At 36.6% G+C, this 24994-nt stretch overlaps 1 protein-coding gene across 1 annotated transcript in view; it reads right to left on the bottom strand.

Moving 5' to 3' along the window:
• Nlgn1 (neuroligin 1) overlaps window positions 1-24994 on the bottom strand; it is a 775769-nt gene that overhangs the window by 560869 nt on the left and 189906 nt on the right. The window lies entirely within an intron of this gene.

Here is a 24994-nt window from a genome sequence, read left to right as displayed (position 1 = left end):
AACTCTTCTATGAGCAGTAAAGCTATCAAGCCCTCACAAAAATATAAGTAATTAAAAATTGCACACATTTGGAACTTATCAAGGAAGATTTTTAGTAAGGAAAAGTCACTGGGGTCTTTTTACTAAGGTGCTTTAGAAAGATGCTTGTAGAAAGAGAATTTACACAAATTAGGACAGAGTGAATGATGAAACTTGAGTAGCAACTGAATATCATGCACAGGAAAGAATTCCAGAAAGAAACCCAAAATGGATCCATAAGGGTCAATGTCTGCATATATAGGTGTTAAACAAGATCCCCCTCTTTAATTTCAGTGGTAGTGGGTCCCATCATGTGACTTGCTTTATCTTTTCTAAGTCCCTAACTTTATTTTTGATTATGTGACGGTGGTATATTTTCATTTCATTTTGGTTAACAAAGGATATCCCTTTTGTTCTTTTTATTTACACTCCACGTCCACATAATACTTCATCATTTTTTAAATACTTCTGTGTCTGTTCGCACATTCAATTACTTAGAATTACAGGCTCTCAAGAAGATTAAGTTCTTGCCTGAGATTACATAACAGATGAGCGATGCCATTGGAAACCCACCGCGGAATGTGTCAGGACAAAGGTAGCTAATGTTTGCTGAGGACGAGACATTGTAAAAAGAGCTTCACTTGTTAGTCAACAAATCTGAACAATCCTATTTGTTGGGCATGACTGCAACTTTATGATGGGCAAAGGAGGCTCCAGAGAAGTGAACGCTTTCTGATACTGGAAAAGCCAGTATTCAAACCCAAGTCTGATTGACTCATACATGATAGCCAGAAGGCAGAACAGCAGGTTCCCATTAAAAGATTTAACAGGAAAGAAGAAAAACACATGCATTTGTAAACTCATAGGAGTAAGGAAAATTGCCAAGTCTTGAGGTGGTCTAAATTACATAATCCAAATGTACAAAAATAATGATAAAGAATCAAGTTCTTGCGATATTACCTTTTATAATGGATTTAGCATAATGGACTTATCAATTCATGAACACGAATTTGATGAAAAGACATGGGAAATTTTATAAGTAGAAAAAATATCTTATTTACTTAAGTTGGGCTGTTTAATTTGATATACTATAATACATGCTTTAAAAAATACCTTCAGGGGCTGGAGAGATGGTGCAGCGGTTAAGAGCTGACTGCTCTTGCAGAGGACCCTGGTTCAATTCCCAGCACCCACATGGTGGCTACGAACCGTCCTTAACTCGAGTTCCAGGGGCTCCAATGCCCTCTTCTGACCTCTGCGGCACAGCACGACACGGGTGCGCTCACGTACATGCAGGCAATACACTCATTCACATAAAATAAAAATAATATTTTTAAAAATACCTTCAATATTTAAGAAGTGTCAACTTTAATTTATCAAATCTAAAAGTAATAGTGTACCTAGTAGAGTATAATAAAAGTAAAACCTCAGGAGACAAGTCAGATGGTTTGAAAAAAGAAAACATTACCCAAAATACTCAGGAAAACAAAAACCAAAACAGACGAGATGAAAGCACAGTAAAAAATGACCATAAAAGGAAGGGGAATTAAGCACATAGAAGTCCATGGAGTCGCCTACTCTAGCAGGAACACAGTGCCGAGAGCCCACAGGACAGCTATTTAAGGTAGGCCTGTGGGGTGGCTATGGAATTATCTGCATGCACTCCTACTCTCAGACCAGTGAGGAAGTCACTGTCTCGCAAAAGGACTTTAAATATAGGAGTTGGTGTTAGAAAAGAGAGGATTCCTTGGTGGCACAAACCAGGAGGAAGATGAACCAGCAACTGTCCACAGGCAGAGGATGGACTAGCACAGCACCTGAAGGGATGAGATAGCCTGTGTTTCCCTCACTTACACTTGCTCTATGGCTTATCTGTCTCTACAATGAAGAGACCTTGTCCAAGCTATTTTTTGCCTTAGTTCTCTCAGTCTCCTCACTGAATAGCTAGGTTTACATGTGATAACTTCTGTTCACAAGTATCAGTTATTAATCAGATGCAAACTTCACAGTATCTTCCAATCAAATAAAAGTACAGATTGCTTAACACGGCCCATGTAGTCTGCCTATTTGATTGAGATGGCCACTCTCTGCTTTCTTTCCTGTTCTCCAGGCATGTGATCTTTCTAAGACATGCACATACATTCTAGATTGAGCATTTGCCTAGAATGTTCTTTTGCTGTTTCCCACATGACTAGCTCTGTGAAATCAGGCAGCCTCGACCCCACCCTCTCAGAGATGCCTTTTCTTTCCCAGTAGTCTAACTCCATGCTCAGTCACTGTCCCATTACAAACATAGATGTTACAAATCAAGAAAGAGACAAAGACTTTTTCAACAAGATATTAATATGAACATTTTCTAAGAAAAGGGCCAAAAAACAAAAAAAAAATCCCAAGGCAAACTGATAGGTTGCTTTTATAAAACTTACAAAACCTGACTGAAACCATGTTTGGTGAACGTAGCTCACTGCCAACTAACCAGGAGAAGCAGATGAGTGGAAGGTTTTATTAAAGGGGAATTTCTCTGGAGTAAGCTTCGAAGAATACACACCAAAGAGGAGAGAAGGATAGGTCTACTCACATCCAGTCAAGAACAGGCAGCTTACAGACCTGACTGGGGCTTGCTACATGGGCTTGGCACTTATTAAGCATGATGGGAAAGAATTATGGGAAGTTTTGGTTGATGGAAGAAAAGAACAGAACAGCAAACAAGGACTGGTAACTGTACTTCATTGATAAAGGGGCAAAGATTTCCATGAGGATGTCCTGGACCTCTTGGTACAGATGTTGATCTGGGACCATTGGAAATAGTTTATTCAAAGGGGTTTCTCCCAGAATAAGAGTGTCATTCCATAGAGAGGCTAAGGGAACATTTTTGGAAACAGCTGAAGAGAATTACAGCCTGCTGGATGATGGAGAGGAAACTGTGAAAGAGTCATGCAGTCAATGATGAAGGAAAAGGCAACAGTTCCGACTAGGAGGAAGGAGCAGCTTCTCATCCCACAGCTGGGACAGAGTAGGTCAGCCATCCTCTCCAGTGTGAGAATCAGAGGAAAGCATTAGAGCTGAGGGAGATGAGATGCTTAACTGAGAATAAAATGAGGCGTTTTTGTCACAGCTGTGGCATGTGTCTGTTTTTGTTGCTGTTGTTGATGTTATCTCAGTGTGATGACCAGCACGTTCACCTATAGACAGGAAAGAGATTACATCCATTAAGAGGCACAAAACACGTCGTCTTTGTCCTTACAATGGGAAAAAACTCTCCATCATGGATTTACTCAATACTGTGGAATTTTATGACACTCACAAACACACACAGACCTCTATCAAAGATAAAGAAGAAATGAAGATGAATAGGGGGAAAAAAGAGACAGTATTTTTAATATCGAAAGAATATATGAAAATTTATATATAGTACTCAATAGATGTAATATCAGTCTGCAAGGATGTATAAATCACATAAATACAGTCTGCAAGGATGCGTTGAAGGGGTTTGGCATGAAAAGAGCACAATGCTTTGAATTTAACAATGAGGAACTGCAATCTTGTGAAGAAAAGAATAACCAAAACAATGAGGTCAACGTCAGTCTACTAAGAGTTAGAAATGGATTCGACATACAACTATTTTAAAAAACATTTTATTAATTTTTTTTTAGTTTATGGTATGAGTATATTCCCCATAAGTACACCTGTGCCATGCAGCACCTTCGGAGGTCAGAAGAGGGCAATGGAGCCCCTGGAACAAGAATTAAGGCCAATTGTGAGGAACCATGTAGGTGCTGGGAATCAAACCACTGAATCATCTCTCCAGCCCCCTAGAGATACAAGTATTAACTTTACTGAATAGTATAAACAGGAAAAAAGTAAATATTAAATATATATTTAAATATTTTATTATATTTTATTTTATGCGTATGAGTGTATTGCCTGCATGTATGTGAGTACACCTGTGTCGTGCAATGCTGCGGAGGAGAGAAGAGGGCTTTGGATTCCCCTCAAACTGGCATTAAGGATGGTGCATAGCTACCATGTGGGTTCTGGGAATCTAACCCACATCCTCTGCAAGAGCAGTCAGTGCTCTTAACCACTGAGCCATCTATCCAACCCCGATATATTAAGTATATTTTTAATGCAATGGTAATACAATGATTCTATCAGATATGCTGGTATGTAGGAGATGGTGGCTGATATATTAATTACAGTAGTTATTCCTGGGAATTTAAGGAAATTGGGTATGAATTGAAAGGATTGCTAACTTTCAGTAGTGTTTGCAACCACAGTATAATTGTGTTTTCTTTTTACTGACAACTTTGCAAAATTAAGCTAAAATAAACTACACATTTAAGAATATATCAAACTGTTAAAAATATTTTCAATATATATGTGAATAATTGATTTAGAATACATTTGAAAAGACTGATTATACCTTTGCTGTGTTTATCATATTTCATTTTCAAGCTGAATACTAAAATTCATTACTTACTATAAGAAATGTGGACACATTTGATTTTTCCTACTTCATCAAAATATAAAGCATCCTTTCAAATGAGAAAGAGAACGTTCTACTTCACACCATTTAAGGTGAAAATCTAATCAGAACTTTGATTAACATCCACATAAAGGAAAATAAAAAAATGAGCCAATAGCCTTTTAAATCTTTCCACTTCTAAATTTAAATAACTACAAAACATATTTATGAAACTAATAAAAATGTGCCATTGGATTTTTCCCAGTATGATCAATTCAGATGATCAATATATCTATCACATGGAATCAAAATTTTTTTAAATGTTACACATTTCTGTTTTTTCGTTAAATTCAAGTTGATAAATGACTACAAATGAACTATAATCAGTGAGGCTAAAAGTCTGAGGCTCTGAGGATTTACGTGTATGTTTACATTATTACATTTCAAATTTAAGTTTTACTTTGAATTGTTCTCTCAGATGTTTCTCAGACATATTTCATGATACAACTCAGCACATACTAATATTTAAAACATATGAAAAAATAAATAGAAAGGTCATGAATATATCATTTGGAGTGTCTGATTTAATACCATGTTTCTTTATGATTAAACTGTTATTTATGGCAGGATGAGTCCTTTGAGTATATGCCAAGGAGTGGTATAACTGGATCATATGGTAGATTTTAGTTTTTAAGAGCTCTTCACAGTGCTTTCCACAGTAGTTGCACCAACGTGCAATGCCACCAGCAGTGAATGAGCGTTCCCTCTTGCCTTCATTCTCACCAGCACTTGGTGTCATTTGTTTTCCTGTTCTTAGCCATTCTGACTGGAGTAAGATGCAATTGTTTGTATTTCCCTAATTACTAACAATGTTGACCACTTCTCATGGTGTTTCTTAGTCATTTTTATTTCCTCTTTGGAGAGCTGTCTGTTCAGATTCAGAGCCACTCTTAACTGTCATTTGCTTTCTTGATAATTTTTTTTATTTCTTTTTATAGTCTATTAATCCTCTGACACATGTGTAGCTAGTAAAGATTGTAAACAGTATTTTAATCTTTAACTGAGCCCCACATGCTTCTTTCTAATTGTTTCATAACATGGATCTATGCTAAGCCATCCTGTTCCACTCGTGTTTACATGCCCCTTTAATATGAAATTATTTCTCAAGCTTTATTATTGTTTTTTTTTGAAAGCTTCAGGATATTTGAATTGTAAAATATAATGTGCAAATCAATCTGTGCTTTCTTCTGAAGGGCATTCAGTTCATTTATTCTTTATGTATTTATTTATGCAAAACTCCCATAGAAGTTGTGATGTAGCTAACATATTTTACACCAGGAGTCATATGCAGAGGAGCAGACCCATGAGTGCTGGGGTCCTTCACTGCTCTTGGTTAGGATGTTGGATGGAAGGCTCTGTCTCACTATAAATTTGTATTTGTCTCACTTTATAAGCGAACAAACAAAAAATAACAAAACTTTGACGTAAACATTCATCATCAAAAACAATATTTACACTTAGGTGTGTATCTGTATGTCTGTATGTATGTAACACAAATGTGGGAGTGCCTGTGGAGGTCCGAAGAAGGCTTTGGATCCCCATCCTTCCCCCTCGCTCCACCAGTGAATTGGAATTACAAGTGACTGTGAGCCACAACACAGATGCTGGGAACTGATCATAAGGCAAGCTTTCCCAACTGCTGAGCCATCTCGCCAGTCCTAATACTATGTGTCACCAATAATATGTTCAAGTCCTAATACAGGCCCAGTGAGCATTTGAACAAACAAGAATGAAAAACCCTTCCAATTTCCGTGTTCACTAGCTCGTTTTAGGAAACCTGGCGAATTCCTGCTGCTAATTACTTTCTTGATGACTCGCTCGTTCAGGGAGCATTCATTTAGCCCCACCAATTAAAAATGAGTGAATTTATCAATGCTTTTTAGTCAAGAAAATTACTTCCTCTACATTTTCTCAAATTATGATATTCCTCAATGTGCTCAAATACCCTAATCACCACATCTGCATCTCAGTTTACAGATTTGCCTTCAAAGATGGCATGTGATCGCGGAATTAAGATGAGTCACAGAAACAATGGCAGTCCTTGTTTTCCTGTCAGCTGCTTTGACTCCGCAGACACTGAAAAAAGAGCCTACTATGCATGAGAACTGTGTTCATACAAGCACAGATCCCATGACACCAGGGGCGGACAGACATGAAACTGTACTATTATCAGTACGATTAGAATCAATGATCTGGAAGTAGAAAGCAAGCTACCACGGGAAGGGAGAGAAAGCAGATGTCTCTGAGTTCTCAGGAAAGTCTTCTTTGTAGAAATACATTTGGCTTGAACTTCCAAACATCATAGGGTTTGGAAAGTAAAAAGCAGGTGACAGGATACCATAGGCTGAGAGACAATGGGTGAAGGGTTCTACTTTATAAGCTGAAAGAACTCTGAGTTCAGTTGTGAAAGGAACTGCGTGGTTTTCATTCACAAACCATATAAGGGAGCGTGAAGGGTTCCTCCCAACAAAATGGGAGATGCTTCATTTTCATTTTATTGACTATACACTGTACATTAACAGAATTATGTGCAGTGTCTGCTTAATCCCCTCAAAAAGGCTTTTTTTATGGAAAGAATGCTGCGTTTTCCACTTAAGAGAAAACTGACTTGAAATATGAATTAATTTGCCTGAAATGGTTTTTCTTTCTTATTTTTTTAAATTTTGCTTTATATATTTATCTTTTGGCAGTATTAGGGAATAGAGCTAGAAACCAAATGTCTTTCATCCCCAAACCCATCCTTCGTACCATCATATAGCACTGCTTTATCAAAATGAATCAGGAGTCCATGACATAGAGCACTACACCAGAATTTTAGATCTATTCTTCTAAGGATTGACTTGCTTTTTTACCAACAGAGACATAAATAATAATAGGTAGCAATACATGGCTCTATTGTTTACAGAACCTTTTAAAAATACAATATTAGAGAAAGTAAAGGATAGAAGTTGATGTGGAACACTTGTACCCTGCTCTTACGATCACCATTACTTATTTGAGCATATAATAGAAAATCACCTTACCTCATTGGCCCAAATTTATCAGTGCTTTTCATGTGCAATTATCACACTGTATAGCATTATTTCTAACTAAATTTTGAACTACCTGAGAAGCAGCATGCTGACTGTCATGCAACCACACATTTTCCTGGCATGCCCAGCTATATAGTGGAAGGTTATATAAACGTGTCTTAATCTCTAGAGTTGTTCTTGATCTTTTAGCTCTGTGTTGTTTTAATTATCAACATGGTACAATCTAGAATCATCTGGAAAGGAAATCTCTACGAGGGATTGTGTATTGCAGGTTGGTTTGTGAGCTTACATGTAAGGAATTGTCTTGATTCTGTTCTTTGACATGGGAAGATCCTTCTACTGTAGGTATTGCCATTCCTTAGGCAAAAGACCCTGAACTGTGCATGACTATAAAAAGCAGGGTGAGCACTGGCATGTGTGCAGTAATTACTTCTTGTCTGTGGACCGTGGTTGTAATGTGACTGGTTGCTACAAGCTCATGCTGCCTGGACTCACCTAAAAGGCAGACTGTAACCTGGGTGCCAGAGCCAAACAAGCCCTCTCTCCCCCTAAGTTGGTTTTGTCAGAGCATTTTCTCACAACAATAGGAAACATTAAGAGAGCTTCTTACTAGCTCAATAATTCTCTGTATTTGATTATGTCATTTTCCAGGATACGTCATTTTCAACAGGAGGTAGTAATACTTTGCTCTTTTTCTAGAATCTAACAGAAACTGCGGTACCCTTATTAATTGATGTGGGCTGTGAAATATATATTCATGATAATAGTAAAACACTGGATAGTTTTCTATTGTCCTGTGGAAAGAAATGCAGACTTTTTATTTCCATGAGGAATTGGGGCTAGGGAGGAGATTGGCAGATGCTAAGAGGCTCGCAACTGTTTTGTACTTAGCTCAAGTAAATCACAGCCTCAAGACACTTTGTTTTCATTTATTCATTGGCATGAATAGAGAAAGCTGGTGAGGAGATGAACTTAAGCCCAAGCTCTATGTTTCCAGTCAGAGCCTCTCTAGAGCTTATGTTCTTATCCAACGTGACCCTCCATTATTTGAATGAGATTATATGTGGATTATTGTAAATTCTTGAAACATAAATGTTCCTCTCAAGGAGGAAAGCACATAGAGGTATAGAGTAATATACATGTAGCATGTATTATTGCATACAACAAACACACACACATGCTGTCAGGTGACATTACAAAGTTGATTTTTTGAGCTGTGTTAAACAGTGGGTTATAAAGCCTAGTGTGACTGGTGGGAATCACATCACTCTGAGTTGGTGGTACAGATGTTCGGAGAGAAGGCGTTCTGAAAGTCCAGCTAGAATCACTTGCACGTATGGTGTAATTCAGGCAGTGATAGGAGAGAAGTCCTTGTAAGTCATAGTAATTACTTTCTCCTGGAGGAAGCTGTGACTCATTTAAGAATTCCTGAAACACACATTTTATAAAAAATCCATTGTTTCCATGTGAAGGAAAGGAAAAATATCCACTATTAATGACCTTCAAACTGTAACTCCTAAGTGGATTTTCTGGACCTCAAAGAAATTCAAGGTAATAGAAACCCAGCATGAACTATGACAATATCAGATTTGGTGTAGGAGTTATTTTGCTTTTGATAATAATTTAGATGTATGTAGATACACTGCATACATCAAATTTATTTCTGATAGGTAGCCACATACATGTGTTGATAAGTAAAAGGATAAAATTTATATGATTTTGCAGAAAGACTATTTACTTACTTTTTCATTCATTGTATTTGTGACAGGTAATAGAAATATAATCTTGAAGAAATATCTGGCATACACAATGGGCAGAGTTTAAGGTGAATGGTGACCATTCCAAGTGTTTGAGCATTATTTAAAGGTGTCTTCACCAGATGAAAATCTCCAGGTCCTAAGAGGCATCTACAAAGCATAACTTACCATGCTGTTAATTCATTAATAACCTACTCATATTAATTGGCCCAGCAGTTTTTGTCTCAGATTCTATTGTACCGTCTAAGGTAATTCACAACTAATGAGTACACCTACTCTTGGTTAGAGGAGCATTCCATCAAGACTGTTCCTATGTTCACACAGCTGAATTAGATCCTGTATGTTCTAAAATTCAATTTATTATTGTGTATCAACATTAATTTTGGCCTGTTTGTTTTGGTTTGGGCCAACTCAGGTATTAGAAAATACAATTTTGTACTACATATAATATGTAAATGTGCAAATATATGGTTACTTAATATTTACCTTCTAACTTAAATTATCTCAGCATTTCATAAACACATATGAGTTTCAGGGATATTTTCAGGTAGAAGAAAATACAAGTCAATGCGTAGAACTTCATTCTAATTAATAACTAGGTAATTCTGTAAAGAATTGAGAAGTTTCAAATTTATATTTGTATATGTAAAAATTATATTTCAGGTTACAAAATTATTAGTCTGTTGAAGAAAATAAAGCGTTATGAATAAAATTGCACCAAAACAGGAATACTTTTAATGGCTGTGTTTTGAAAAATTATTATTATTATTTTTTTATCTTTTTGAGATAGGGTCTCCCTTTAGGCCTAGCTAGCCTGGAACTCACTATGTAGACCAGGCTGGCCTGGAACTCACAGAGATCCACCTACCTCTGCCTCCCAAGTGCTGGGATTAAAGGCGTGCACCACCACGCCCAGAAAATTTTTTGATTTTTATAGACTGATTATAGACTGATTTCCAGACCTTTATTAAATTTCATTTATTTTCAAATTATGAAATTTAAAATGCACAAAGTCACAATACTAATTGCTGAACATTCACTACGATTTCTGTAAATTAAATGATTTATTATTGTTTACTCTAGGTTTACTTTTATTTAGGAAATATTATTTTACTTATAATTTATGATTATATTAACAAAGTAAACCAAATAATATAATTCTAATGCAGAAGTCTGGATGTCTGTGTCTTAAGTTATCCGACAAACTGCCTAATACTGTTAATTTTTCTTTAGTAAAAATTTCTGTTCCCCTAAAACTATATATTTGAACCTTCAAGATTCTTGCCAAAATTTCCCTTTCATAAGTAAACAATCAAGTGCAAAATAACTATCAATTTGTTATTTATCACTAATTCATCAACAATCCTCAACTATGTATAAGCTATGTGTTACACTCTTCACACTGATAAAAACAACAGCTATAATTTGGTCATCTACTATAAAAATATAAATTCCCTTTAGACATAGAGCATTGCTCTAAGTACTAATTTTACATTCCTAATGCAGTTTTTATTAGAAGACAAATAGTCATTACTGAAGAGGAACATGCCAGTCCCCTCTTTTGTTTTTCTGGGTTATTAATTTACTTCCATGATATAATTATACATTAAACATTTATAGATACTTAGACTTGATATTTTAAAATACCCTCTCAAGATAAATGGTAATTACTATTTATTTTATCTTTGCTAATCTAACAATTTGCACATCAATAAAGGAGATAATTTGGGTGAGAAATACAGCAGATAATTTTTAGTCAAAGTTTCCAAATCATTTATCTTAAACAAAAAATTTATAAAAATAAAAATTTTATAACTATTAACTCATGAGTTACTTAAGTTTTTATCTATATAAGGTAGTACTAATAATGTACATTTTAGTCCATATCTGGCTTTAATTTGCAACCTTATTACTATACCACAAGAAGGAAGATATTTACTCTTTTTTATATATTTTATTTATTATTTTTATTTAATGTGTATGAGTGTATTGCCTGCATGCATGTCAGTGCACCCATGTCATGCAGTACAATGCCTGTGGCGGTCAGAAGAGGGTGTTGGATCCCATGTAACTGGAGTCTCCTGCTGTTGTTAGCCACCAAGTGACTTATCAGCATCTAGCCCTCCTGCTTTCCACAACTGCCTCTGGGGGTCTGGCAGGTTAAATTCAGATTCCATGGCTTGTGGTTATTCCCTATTTCCAGGTCCCCAGGGTAAATCAGTTTTTAAACAATAGGTTCTCAAGGTAACTTCTGGTCCCTGCCTCCCAAAGCATACTGAGAGTGACACAATCAGATTCCTTTCCACCTGTCTACCAGATGAACCACTGTCTCATGAAAACCCTTAGCTAGATTCTTGATTCATGAGGGCTGGGATCGTCCTGGGGGTGTGACCTTCCATCTGTTTTCTTTATTATTTTTATTTTATGTGTATGAGTATATTGCCTGCATATGTGTAAGCGCACCCATGTCGTGCAGTGCCTGCAGAGGTCAGGAGAAAAAAAGAAGTAAAAAAATGTGGAAAGAGGCCAGTCATGGTGGTGCATGTCTTTAATCCCAGCACTCGGGAGGCAGAGGAAGGCGGATCTCTGTGAGTTCAAGGCCAGCCTGGTCTACATAGTGAGTTCCAGGACAGCTGGGGCTACAGGGAGACCCTGTCTCAAAAAGACCCCCAAAAAATGTGGAAAGAATACTGTAAGGGTATTTTCAGTATTATGTGTAATGGGTGCAAGATGAAAAGGACATATACAACATACAGTCAGCATCCAATACTCTGAAAATGCAGTATTGCTACTGCTGCGAAGACAGGGAGCAATTTTGCTATATCAACTACAGACAGGTAGAGGAGGAAGGGAAATTAAAACACAGGAAACGATCGAAAAAGAAGGAAACGCAGTATAGACTTTACGGGTCTTTGTGTCTTATCCACAGAGAAGCACATAGGTAGGTAGGAAGCTGAAATGTCTTCCACCACACTATGCCATCATAACTGTGAGCTTGCCATAGTGTCAAGGAACATGAGGGCTGTGGAGGATGGTAGGGAGCAGGGCCAAGTAGTGGTAAGTAACGAACCAAACAGTAGACAAGCTTTGAACCAAGTGAGGGTGCATTAGAGTAGAAGGATTTAAGGGGAAATGGCAATCATCAAGTTTTCTTAGATTACTGCTGTAAGGCTGTTCCAGAGCCACTGGTGTTAGAGGAACCTGGGTATACTATACTTAAAGACACAGTTACGGTGATGTGGTATGCGGCTTGAATCTGAGGTATAATGTTCACCAGGTGGGATGCTGTCTTAACATTACCAGTTGGAACTTTTAGTGTCTAGATAACCAAGAAGGGTAGAATAGAAATGTATTTTTATTTTGTTTCCGTTATGGTGACCAAATTCCCCGACAGGAGCGACCGGAAGAGAAAGCGTTTAATAAGGTTTGCAGTTACAGAGAGATGTCGTCCATCACAGAAGTACAACCAGGCAGAAGGCCAGAGTGTCATGTTGCCTTATTATTACTAGGAAAAGTAGAGAGCAACAGGACATGGGCCAGAATATAAAATCTCAAAGCCTGCCTCTAGTGACTTACTTCCTACAGCAAGGTTATACTGTATAAATGTTCCATAACTCTCCCCAAATGCACCACCAGCTGGGGACCAAGTATTTAAACCCACAAGGGCATGGGAGATATTTCACATTCAAACTACAACAGAAAGATTTCATTTTCAAAACGGGAAGAGAAGGGATGCTGGCTCTTTTGATCCTTCTAGCCCTTCAGTAAATTCTCTTTTATTTGTATTTGATTTAATTAGTTGTCCGTGGAGAATAGGGTTGGTTTTTCACAATCTGCTTAGACAAAAGTCATAAACATCCCTTGCCTATTTAATTATTCTGGAGTGTCAAGTCAACAGAATGTTCTTTTCACATTATTTCAGATTCCTGAAATATGTTCTTTTTTCTTCACTAAGTCAGTTTTTCTCTATCTCTGTTCTCTCCATTCCTGCCTTTTAGCCTTCTCTCTACCTCTCTCTCTTTCTCCCAATCTCTCTTTTATCTTTGTTTCTTTCTTTTCATGAAGCAGAAGGCTTACCAACAGTCACAAGCAATCCTATGTGAATAAATATCCCTCACTATTGAAATATATGCATGTACTCAAACTCACCCATGTAACTTCTGGCATATTCATTTTTCTATGCTTACAGTCTAATGATGAACATAAAGATTTTATTTTTAATGAATAAATCATAGAAATTACTCATGGAGAAATATCAGATGTTATCCACAATCAATTATAAAACAACTCAGATATCTGATGGGTTGAATGACATAAGTAACAAAATTATTTATTTTAAGAAAGCTATGTTTTTGTAAACATAAATATTCATTTTATAGGCTACAGAACTCTTTATCATTAGTGAACATTGCTAGGCAGAGACTATGTCTTATGGAAGAAGACAAATTCTCTCATTCAACTCCCTACCTGATGAATGAATCTTTTCAGTGATGTGCATGCCAAGTAATTTGCCAGGGTATAACATGACAGGTGGTAATATGCTTAAAATGTGTGACATCCCAGAATATAATGGCACTTGCCCTTAATCCCAGCACTTGGGAGGCAGAGGTAAGCAGATCTCTGTGAGATGGAGACAAGCCTGGCCTCTGTACCAAGGCAAAAAATAAATAAATAAATAAATAAATAAATAAATAAATAAATAAATAAATAAAGAGTGTGTGAAGTCTCCGTTTTTAGAGGCCTTTGTAACTGTGAGACTACCTTCTGATGAGTGAGTGGGAATCTTGCTCAGTCTTTCTACTTGGGGACAGGGGATGAATCCTATCTCCTCCACCTGCCAGACATTTATCTCAGTGGGGGCCACCATTTTGTTCTCTATAGTTTGGTTCTCATCTGTGGACAAATCTCACAGGAAGCAATGGTTCAGTCTGCTAGCCACACCCCTCTAAACAGGATGGCAGTCTATGAGCATAAACCTCAGGGAGATGCTCAGACAGAGCACAATCACCCCCTCATCCCAATCCTTAGCATCATAAGCTTTGGTTCGATGGATGTCTTTCTATCACAAGCTGTAAAGGGATCTTTTTCCTTGTTCATCTATGAGAATAGAAAATTCTACCAACTACTCCAAAGATTGGCCATGCCCAGTGAAAAGAAAATTTAAAGGTAATGGGGGAATAATGCTATGTGATTTCTTAAATGCCATGTGTTAAGTATTTGTTTTCTTTTTAATTACAGTGAAATGTTTGTTATACATATTTGGATATCAATGACTGTTAATTTTGCAATAAGGAATGGGATGGTGAGAGTGCATGTTTAACATTTGTGGTGTTCTTTTCCTATTGTAGAAATTTTTAATTTTTCTTTTTTATACTGTCCATCCTCACTTTTTACTCTTCCTTCTATGTCTCTTTGTTTCTTTGAACATTTTTTCTTCTTCAGACATCCTTTGTTTCCCTCATACCCCGAAGCACTTCAAAAAGCAAAAAATATTAAAATCTATTAACTATATTATGTATGAAAATCAAGCAAGGGCCTACAGAGAAACAATAAACACTTCATAGGTCTAGAAAAAAATAATAATGTAAACAAAATCATAGCTGTCTTATCAAACTAAAATTATACATACATGAATAAAAATAACACATTTCCATTTTGTGTGGGGTTCTTTTAAAAAATATATGGAGTGCATGCCTTGTTTCCCCCCATTCCTTTGCCTGTATTTGTTAATTTCCTATAGTGGTTTGAATGAAAGTGTCCCCCATAGGATCCAAGTAGTTTGACATTTTGTCCCCAGATAGTGGCACCATTTTGGGAGGTTTTAGAAGGTGTGGCCATTCTGGAGGAAGCACGTCAATGTGGGCTGGCTTAGAGAGTTCTTAAGCCTTGTGGGATCTCCAGTTGCTCTCTTGCTTCCTGTGCCCTCTTGAAAATGTAGAGTTTAGCTTCTGTTCCTCATCCAGCCACCTCTGCTGCCATGCCTCCCAGCCAAGATAGACTAATTCTCCTGGAACTGTAAGCTCAAATAAATTCTTTCACAGCAATAGAAATTCTTTCACAGCAATAGAAAAGTGATTAATCCATTCCCCCTGAGTTATCATTTGAATGAAATGTATTGAATGGTTAATAAATTCATTCATGTAAGTATTAAGGCATAATATGGGGTCTTCTTTTATATCATGTGTTGGGATAATATTCATTAAATAATCAACACTTGCTTATCTATTTCCTTGAGGGTATATGATGAATAGAGAAATTTTACGACTCAGTAAGTGTGTGGATGGAATTGTGAAATATTTCCATGGACTCCTGTGTTTGAATACCTGGTAACCAGCTACAAGTGCTGATTTGGAATGCTATATAATTTTTAAGTCCACCATCATGGACTGTTTCCCTTTTAACTGTGAGTCAGAATAAGCCCTCCTTAATTTGTTTCTTGTCAGATATTTGGTAGTAAGCAGTGACAAACACAAAGAAAATAGTAACAGGTTGGGGGTGAGAGGGAAGCAAATAAGATCTCCAAGCTTTGTGCATGTTTTCGAATTATTTAATTATTAGAAGCTATAGCAGGTGAAATATTTAAGGTCACATGTCTGGGATTCCCAAAGTGATGTGTGAGATGTATGGATTGATTAATCAGATAGATAGATAGGTAGGTAGATAGATGGATAGATGATTGATAGATAGATAAAGATAGATAGATGATAGATAATAGATGACAGATAGATGATAGAGATTAGATGATTGACAAACAGATTAATAAATAGATGTATGATTGGTAAATATATGGTAGATGATTAGTAGATGACTAGAGGATAAGCTTATGCTAGATAGACAAATAGATGACAGAATGACTATACATAGATCAATGACAGATAAATTATGTGCACATACACATATATTGACAAGACTAGAGACAGAAGCAGAGTGAGGATCTTAACAGTTCTTTTTCTTAGAGAGTTACACAATAATTATTGAAGTGGATACTCTAGATTACCATAAAAGTAGCATTCAGAACGTCTTCTTAAATAAATGTAACACTTCTTCCTCTTGTTTCCCGACATGCGGCACAACCTTCCTATACTTAATCATAGCAGAATCAGTATCAATGAATGAGCAGTCACTGCAGTTACTCTCTTGGAGTGAGCTAAGCACTTAAAGAGATGCATTAACTTCCAGGCCACTTGGGTACTATTTAGAGTAATGGTTTTAACAGTTAATAATGTATAACGTAACTAGAGACTGCCTTAGGCAGGCTCATTGTGTAGTAAACATAATAAAACAGTTCCATTTTAGTATCATTGCAAATACATTATTTCCCCCCACCATTAAGACATAGCAAATGAAGAAAAATCACATATCACTTGCATATTTTATGTGATTATTGCATATTTCATCTTTTGCAGAGTTTAAGCATTCAAATGCTAAGCTGTCCATTGCTCGTTATTATTTTTTTTTTTTAAAGAAGAGTGTTCATTTACATGGTAACTTTGATGAAAGGTCTCCCATTTAGTAAAACATTGTTATAGTAAATTATCTTTTATTTTACTGAAAATATAAAAGCCTTCTGTTGCCAGAAAAGACAAGTTAGCCTAGCAAGTTGATAAGAAATTAGGATTCTCTAGAGCCCATCACCAACACTGCCACCATGTTATTTATTTCCCCTCTTATCTCTCTACCTTTATTTTCTGAGTCCAAAACCATCCCAGACTCCTTTGTCTTTATCCTGAAATGAAATGAATGAATCAGACTGACCCAGATTATCCCTTACTATTGCTGAGGAGTACTAAAATCACTAGCAAGTGCCAGGATTCTCACCCTTGCGACTTCTGTCAGCTGCTTTCTTTGCCTTAAACTGAGAATTAGATGTTCCTGTTTGCTCATGGCCAGAGCTTAACTGAAGATTTTGATTTCAGAATGATGATCCTTGGCTCACTTTTATTAGGTCAGCCTTATGTAACTGATTTGTCCCTGGTTAGAAAGTCTACATTACCTATCTCTGTGGAGAAACTTAAATCAGAAAACTGTTAAGAATGAAAAGAATACGTAATACATACAATGGTGGCTGATATGCCTCATTTCAGATATTTGGACCCATCAGACTAGAAGAATTGTTTCGATAGGAAATCATGACAAAGCTCTCTCTTGAAACATTAATGTAGAATGTCTGAACTCAGAAATATTGTGATAAAATTAATACAAAGTATCAGCATGAATGGCTCCGAATGAACAAATGATACATACATCACAGCTGTTTTCCATTGCCCATGGAGATGCACCTGCCTCATTTAAACCCTCTGCCATTGCCTTACATCAGCGCTTCTCACTGACTCCATTGTTGACACTGATACCCTCTGCCACAGCCACTCAGTCCAGTTTATAGAACTAGCATTTCCTCTTAATTCCCCACCCCTGCAAGCCTCCAGGACTGCAGCTCAGCCACATTATTTTCTCTTAAAGTGAAAACAAAATAATGGTCACTGCAGTGGGCTTTAAGCTGTGTGCCAGAACAAGCAAATTGGGGTTTTTTTCTTTCTTATTTTTTTTTAAACACAAAGACTGCATTTCAAGCGCTCTTTGTCATCACAAGCTAATTTGAGGATTAAAAAGTTGACGCACACTAGCTTGTATTCAGTTTATGCTGAGTATAAAGAGGCAGCATTAGAAAGGGCAAGACTGAGTCGGCTCTCAACATCTTTCAGTGTTCTACACAAACAGCTGGAAATTAAGCAAGATTTCCTTTTATTTCACCCAGAGGCCTCAAAAGAGAGTTTCTGTACAGATTGTTACAGGCCCAGAGTCAAAGCTGCATGATTTAGGTAACTCTAGGCAAACCTCGTAATTGCTCTGTTTGCTGACTTGGATACTGTGATTTGTGGGACACCAGCACATTAATGAATGAGCAAGCAAAATCCCTGTGTGGGTCCTCTGTTATTGTATTATAGCAAAGCTTTCATAACCAAAGCAATGATTAAGGACAAAAATTGAACAAACTGCTTTTAATGTGCTTTTCTATGGTTTGGTTTAAGTTTAGTGAAGTTTCCTGGATAGCGCAGGTATATGAATACATGTTTGTCATTCACAGTTTTAATAAATAAGAAGAGGTACTAAGCAGGACTAAACTAAATTGAACTACCTGCTAAAGCTCCATATAATGCAAGGCACTATGTGTCTTCAAAGGGCTCTTCTTAATGAATGAAATAGTATGATGCTATGTAAGTATGATTCATTGATTTCACTAATAAACCTACTATGTTGACCAGAATCACCCTCACTCAGGTTTCTAAAATTGTTTGAAACAAAGTTTTCATGATTTTGGGTCCAGTATTAGGACAGTCTTTCAAAGACTAATTAGTAAATATTTTCATTGAGTAACTGAAAGTTTTCTAAATTGTGTAAGAACTGTGGAGATTTAAAAGATACCCTGGATGTGGATTTTTGTCTTTAAGGATTAAACAGCAAGACTGAGAGGTTATTTACATAATCATATAGCTATGATATACAAAGTTACATATTTAATTATAATTCAAGATAGGAAAGCTCTGCTTTTAGAAAAGTAAAAATAAAGTGTTAGGACACTCATGAACAGATGACGGGACTTCCAATCACTAAGAGAAAATTTACATGAATGAAGAATTATTTTAACGTCACTGCCAGAGAAATACATGTGGCTCTGTAATAGATGATAGTGTATTGTGGCATGTGATGGATTGCTAAGGAGGTATTTGAATTCATTTGTAAGTGATGGTCTAATTTAGTAAATGGATTTAAAACAGACTACACAATCAAAGAAAATACTTTGGATCCCTGTCTCACCCAATTCCAGTTGATTAAAGATGTAATTATAAAACAATAAAAACCTTAAAAGACAATTTGGAGATTATATATACAATTTGATATGACAGTGTATCGTAAATAATATGGAAATTATAGTAACTGTTTAAAATAAAATATTTACTTTCTAAACATTAAAAAACTCCACATAGAAAACACATCCTAAAGTCAATAAACACATAATATATTAGGGAAAAATGTGTAAGGATTATGGAAGAGGCTGCGATATGTTAAATAATAAACACTTTAAAGTGATCATAAAAATGTCTGAAGTTCAAGTAGGAGAAACAGACCAAGAATAAGAAGAGGCAGTTTATAGACCAGGTCAAAAGCAGTAACTGTTGAAGTGGGATAGAACACAGGGAGTAAGAAAGAGGAACGTGACCATTAGACTCCAGGGGGTGAACTTTCAATGAGAGACGTTGGGGTACAAATGCGTGATGAGATACGCCTTAACATATATGACAGAATGTATGAAGTCCAGTGGGGAGGGGCTATGGGGAAGTCCTGATGGAGTAAGGGAGTCTAAATTTGTTTAGGATCTATTAAAAATGCACAAAAACCAGTGTTATGACAGTGACCATCAGGGAAAACTTCTCCAGGCAATAAAATGGTCAAAAGCATGCAATGCCTAACATTGCTCTGTGTACAAGGGTGCTCACTGATGCTCTGTACTGTTGGTGAACTTATAAAAAATAGACTGTCCTAACAAGGGAATGATTGGCTAGTCTATGAACTATCCAAGCTGAAAAATGTCATGAAATTACTACAAAATGTGTTAAATTTCTATCAGCTGATGAGGAGTGATTTCTGCAATATAAGTTGGAAGAGGCATGATGAATAAGTGTGTATTTGAGATAGTTCTTTGTGTGTATATCATGCTCAAGAGAGCTCCTTATGCAGGTGTCTTCAGCAAACATTGTACCATTGAACTACATTCCCTTAGTTATGAAACATTCTAATTTCTTTCAAATTAGAAATTTGAAACTTGTGAGGTTGTGTGTAGTTACACTAACTAAAACAATAAAGAGATAATGCATGTTAGTTAAAATCCTAGTATGCATGCTCATAAATAAAGGAAGCTGAAGAAGAAGAAGAAAGAATGTGTGTGTGTGTGTGTGTGTGTGTGTGTGTGTGTGTGTGTGTGTCATGGACGTGATGGAAGTACCTGAATGCAAAACTATGAAATAAAACTAATAGATTATTCACAAAGGTATAAAGAAAGTGGGAATCCATAACCACTGGGGCTCCTGGGAGGAGTTCCACAGAGAGGCTGTATAGCTCTGTCAGAGATAATCCATTAGCCAATCACACTGAATGTTGTTGCCAGTTTTGTATAAAACAACTGTATATTGGAACTGTTTAGTTACCTGCTTTTATTTGAATATAAAATTAGGGCTAGTTTTAAAGGGTCCTTATGAACATTGGTGGAGAGGACATGTTCTTGCAGCAGACATTGATGGCTTTGCACACTGTAGGATATTTTCTGAGAGTAGAGACAGACATTTCTGGAAGGATCATTTTAAACTTACCTATAAGAAAATATAGCTAACTAAGCAGCCACCATCTCTCCTATCTGTTATAAGGTAGAATGGATGATATATTCATGAGAAAGCTACAAAATAAATGGATTGGGTTTCAGGAGCTAAGAGTAGTAAAATATAAATATTTAATTTTATATGCATTTTACTTTTATTGACACGGAAGCTCCCAGGAAAATGATTTTATTTTCAAAATACATATGATTGGTTATACTAAAGAAATAAGTTCTTGTGTATGCATTGTCTTAGTCCTAGGGGAGTCATAACTAACTACAGACCAGATGACTTCCAGTACACAAATGTCTCACGGTTCTGGAAGATGGGAAATCCTGGGCAGCATACAGTTTGGGCTTCTGGTGAAGGAACTGTCTGCAAATGTGCAGACGTCACCATCTCAGTGAGTCACCACATCATCTTTGATAGCTCCATGCATTTGGAGAGAGAGAAAAAGGCGACCTCTACTTCTTCTTTGCATTTTGATCTTATGGATGGGCAATACTAGTAGATAAAGACCTCACGTTATAACCCCATGAAATCTATGAAGCTCATTGTCTGAAAACAGTGACCTTGGAGTTGGAGTTCCCACATAAGAATATGAAGGGGGGGCTGGAGAGATGGCTCAGCAGTTAAGAACACTGATTGTTCTTACAGAAGACCCGGGTTCGAATCCCAGCACCCACATGGCAGCTAACAACTGTCCGTAACTCCAGTTCCAAGGGATCTGACAGCCTCTTCTGTCCTCTGCGGCCACTGCATGACACCAGTGCACTTACCTAAGCACAAAACCCCAAAAAAAAAAAAAAAAAAAAAAAAATTTCAAAAAAAAAAAAAAAAAAAAAGAATATGAAGGGGAGGGATTGATTCCATTCACATAATTCATCTTTGAACTTGAATAAATATTTGGTCACTTATTTGATGTATTCTAATTCTTCATTTGTTGTATTTTCAAGGAAAATATCACATTATTTCACATTAATTTACATTATATATGTAAATTATAATACTCTTGAAATACATGTCTTCTACATATTCATATACATATGTCTACATACATGCACATATGTACACTTGTTCATTTCTACAGCCATTAAATCTGATAATTTCTTTGTTTTTGTTTTTGTTCTGTTTTGGAGATATGTTTTCCCAATTGTCCCAGCTTGCTCAGAACTCACTATGTAGACCAGGCTGGCCTCCAACTCACAGATATCTACCTGCCTCTGCTTCCCATCTACTGGGATTGAAAGTATGCACCATTATGACCAGTTATGATTATTTTCTTGATATATCTTAATGTTCAGATTTATAATTTCTCTTATTTCCAAAATTTTGTTTTTTCTATCGCTGTCTTTAACTCAAAAAGGTACAATGGTCATACAATGTCATTGATGGTGATTATTTTGATTTGATTAATTAAGAAACTGAGTCAAGCAGCTGGAGAGATGTTTCAGCAGTTAAGAGCACTTGGTGCTCTTGCAGACGACCTGGGTTCAAATAAGCTTCTTTTTGTAACAGATGGAAAGTATTACAGAGTTCCAGGACTAATAAAATTCAGGAAATAAGTGTCTGTGAGATGTGTGACCCATCTTCAGTACAACCTCTACACATAGGATGAATGCATCTTTAGTTTTTTAAGGTAATAATTTTATTAATTATTTAAGAATCTCATACATGAACGTATTTTTAATTTGTTTGCCCTTCACCCCCAGTCTTCCCCAACTCCCTGTCAAATGTCCTTTGTTTTCCATCTGTAAGTTCAGTTAAATGTTTCACATTTTCTGGATGGGACAGCTGAAGGTACACGGGGGTTGTTTGTACAAGAGTGTAATAGAAAAATCATGGAAAACCTCTTGGCACCTGGGAATGGGGAAAAAAATCCAGCATCAGGGGCTGGGTGTCCTGAACCATGTGTGGACTCAAGACCTTAGCTGGCCCTCAAGGGAGGTGGAAAGTCATTCTTAAAGACAAAAATATTGACCAGTCAGCTTGCTTTCATGTACATCTCTTTTCATTTTATTACAGTAGGGTTTTTTTCCATATAGATTTCTGCATTTTTAGTGCTTTTTAATTTTTCCTATTAATCCTTGACAGTTTCTTTCCTTTCTAGCATAATAAACATTTTTACTCACTTTTTGCATTTTTTCTTTCAATTAAAATATCTTAGCTCAACACAATAATGAATTTCAGTATGGAGATTATCCAGATGTTAGTAATGTGCTTTGATCATATATACCCCCTTATTACATTCTCAATTTAGATGCAAAATTAGTCATCTTTTTCCAGGAAACCCTGTTTCCTACGACTGAACAATACTACTTAGAGACCACATATTTCTGTGCCCATGGAGACTGTCATTACTCTAGGCCTTCTCCATACACATGTACATGCATTCACACACTCAGATAGACATACACAGAGACACATTTACATACATGCACATACACAGACTACATGCACATGCACAAATATGCACATACAAAACCACACATATGCACACATACACACATATGAACTTACACTCACATGTAGAAACACACATCTTAGCATACACACATGCACATATGCAGGCACACACACATGAACATACACACAGGCACATATGCAGGCACACACATGAACATACACACAGGCACATATGCAGGCACACACACATGAACATAAACACAGGCACATATGCAGGCACACACACATGAACATACACACAGGCATATATGCACAAACACACCTGAGCATCCATCATCATTCCATGATGCTATGTCTAGTGAGGTTCTCTACACTGTAAAGGTGCAAGGTTTTTTTAATTATTCATTTATTATTCATATTTTATGTGTATGAATGTTATGCCTGCATGTATATAAGTACATCTGTGCCATGCAGCACCCATGGAAGACAGAAGAGGGTGTCGGATCCCCTGAAATGGAGTCACAGACGGTTGTTATCTGCCATGTGGGCACTGGGATTCCAACCCAGGTCCTCTGCAAGAGCAGTCAGTGCTCTTAACTGCTGAATATCTCTCCAGCCCCAAGGATACAAATTTTTCAATATGAATATTCTTGTTTCACACCAACAGTAGATAACTAGCCTATTGATTTTTTCTTTAGTTAAGGGAGAAGAAAAAAAATCATAAGTTCTTATTAGTTTGTAATTCAATTTTCTTTAAAAATGTATACTTCTTTGATTCTTATCATTGTTAATCACGGCCATTTTTATAAAATCAAAATTCTTTTGTCATAAGTAGAGCCCAATCTTAGCTGAGGAAACACTGGCAGCCGATTACTGCTGGGTAAGGAAGAGCTGACCTTCCTAAAACAAGGGACTGTAGATAGGCTGACTAGATCTCAGTGGATGGACTTGTACAGGGGAACATCTGGGGCCACTGACTTGACACAGTGGGCCTTAATACGAGTGACAGAGTATATGGGTTCCAGACAGGGGGCTATGCGAGCATGCTTCTGGGGATGGGGACACAAAAACATTTTTTTTTTTGTTCTAGAACATGAAAATAATTTTCTGTTTGATTAAAAGGTAAAATAGGTGTTTAAATACCAGTGCACAATCCTTGAAGCATTAAATGGAGTGGCACCAATAGGTACTGAATGCACTGAGGTATCTGTGTAGCTCCATCTGTGTAGCTACACATTTGTGTAGCTATTTGCTGAAAATACTTTTGAATTTAAAAAAAAAGTTTAATTTAAAATATTAACCAGGCATGGTTGCACTTGCCTTAAATCCAGCCCTCAGGAGGCAGAGGCAGGTTCATATCTATCAGATGGTCTACCTTGGTCTACATAGCAAGTTCCAGGCCAGCTGGGGCTACAGGGAGACTTTCTCAATAAATAAATAAAGAAATAATAAATAAAGAAATAATAAATCAGCTGGGTGTAGTACTTCACAACCATATATCCAACACTTAGGAGACTGAGGCTGGATAATCACCTTGAGTTCCAGGCTATCCTGTGCTTCATAAGGAGTTCTGAGCAAGCCTGCACTACAATAAGCAATACTACCTCCAAAATCAAAAGAAAAGAGACACTTCACAAAATACCAGAGATAACAAAATGCTTTGATTATTAGTATAACATATTTTACCAACTGAGTTGATCTGACAGAGTAATCAATGAGTTACATCATCAGTTGTAGAGGCAGCATTTTAATTGAGGACTATGTCACTAGGAAGCTGAAGGGTTGTTCATCCAGTCATATTTGCTGAATACCCCACATATGTTTTCTGGGCCCAGTAAACTAAGCATTTCATCTTTTTCTAAATGACTTACATTACTTACACTAATT

The sequence above is a fragment of the Nannospalax galili genome, unplaced genomic scaffold (assembly GCF_000622305.1).
Source record: "Nannospalax galili isolate Female #2095 unplaced genomic scaffold, S.galili_v1.0 scaffold572, whole genome shotgun sequence".
In the NCBI taxonomy this organism is placed as follows: Eukaryota; Metazoa; Chordata; class Mammalia; order Rodentia; family Spalacidae; genus Nannospalax; species Nannospalax galili.
The sequence above is the reverse complement of the archived record's forward strand: the minus strand, read 5'-3'. Positions and strand labels throughout refer to the sequence as shown.